Source organism: Chinchilla lanigera, unplaced genomic scaffold (assembly GCF_000276665.1).
Source record: "Chinchilla lanigera isolate Chin_1 unplaced genomic scaffold, ChiLan1.0 scaffold00018, whole genome shotgun sequence".
In the NCBI taxonomy this organism is placed as follows: Eukaryota; Metazoa; Chordata; class Mammalia; order Rodentia; family Chinchillidae; genus Chinchilla; species Chinchilla lanigera.
Window position 1 is genome coordinate 439,978 of NW_004955419.1, and position 1,784 is coordinate 441,761.

Consider the following 1,784-nt stretch of genomic DNA (forward strand, 5'->3'; position numbering starts at 1 on the left):
TTCCAGGAGGAAATGGCCAGGAAGGTCAGTTGGAAAAAACTTTCTGCACCAGTAGTCACAGTCCTGGTATCTACCAGAGTCACGGGGGGCTAAGCAGGGAGCTATACGTGGTACACCCCTGTGAGGAGAGAGAGAGAGGTGGTTGAGCAGGGCGGTGAGACAGACTTGGTCCCACCCAGAGCAGGATTCAGAGCACAGCCGGGTACTGAGGCCTCAATCCAGCCCAGTCCGTGGCAGCTGGTCCCTCTGTATGGCAGATTCCCCGAGCAGACATCTCCATGGCCACAGGCCTTCTGCTCTGTGCCTCCACATGCTCTCCTGCACTCACCCCTCCCACCAGCACCCACTATCTCCTCTGCTGCCTCCCCTTTTGTTATGGTTGATACATTGTGCCAACTTGGGGAGTCTAGAGGTTTGACTAAGTGACTCAGCAGTTCTGCCTCTTGGGGTAAAAAGGACATGCCCTTACCCTGCTGGGATGTTGTTTATTGTGTTAATTTGAAAAGTTAAAAGGGTAACTATGCAACTCAGAAGGGGCCCAGGGTGCTTACTTTATATTCATCCTGAGCCTGTGCAAGAGGCAGACATGCAGAGGGTGTGGGTGTAGAGGATGACCCCCACCTCCCCAGAGCTGGTAGACTGCATTAAAAAAAAAATTTAAAAAGGACGGGCTGCTGGTTCTTCAGAGGAGCTCCGGTCTTCGCCTTCAGCGTGGTCGTCTCCCGGCTTCTGATGCAGACCGTTGGGCTTCCGTCTGGACTCTTCAGCCTTCTGGGGTTGGCTCTCCAGCCTTCAGTGTAGATTCTTCAGCATTCCGTCGCAGACCCATCAGCCTTTTGATATAGACTTGCACAGACACTGCAGCGAGCTCCAGGCCCAAGGCTGGGCTCTTCAATCTCCACCATGCAGACACCCTCTGCACACTTCCTCATCCAACTCTGTAGCTGACCATTACAAGCCAAACTTATAATTCCTTACACATTTGTTTATCTTATATTATATCTGTTCCTCCAGTAAACCCTAACTGATACGCCTTTCTACACACAGGATCCAGGCACTGAGCCTGCGCTTACCTTGCTGCTCCTCTTTCCCATCTTTCATGCAATTTCCTCTGAGCTTCAGGTCCGCTCCATCCCAGGCTGTGCCCAGGGACTTGGGCCATACTGACCTCTTTCCTGAGTCCACCCCACCCCTGCACCCCAGCGTCAAGCCAACCAAACCTGCCTCCCTGTTCCCCTTGATCTTCAAATGCTCCAACCACAATACACCCAATGACCAGAGCCATAACACAGTGCAGGTGGATGAGCCTGGGCTCCACCCCTCCGAGTCCTCATCCGGGCTACCTCTGCATCTCCCACCTGGCATTACCTTTACAATTGTCTCCCCCTCCCCTGCAGCCTTCTTCTTCTTCTTCTTCTCTCCCACCTGGCATTACCTTTACAATTGTCTCCCCCTCCCCTGCAGCAGCTGGGCTCAGATCTGGCCCTTGCAGGAGCCCCAGAGCAACAATGGCTCGAGGTGAGACGCCCCAGAGACTGGCCTGGGAGCACTTCCTTCCCAGCTGCTCAGGTGGCCACGCTGATGGCTGGCTGCTTTGCTGTCCCCTAAGGTGAGACTCTCTGACTCAGAGTCCACCAGGCCCTGCTGTGACCCCTGTCACACCGCTGTTTTTGGTGATGGTGGTAGTGACAGAACCCCAGGCCACTGCAATGACATACATCCCCATCCTTCTTTCATGTCTATTTGTTGACAATCTCTTGTTTTGTTGCCCAGTCAAGCTTCAC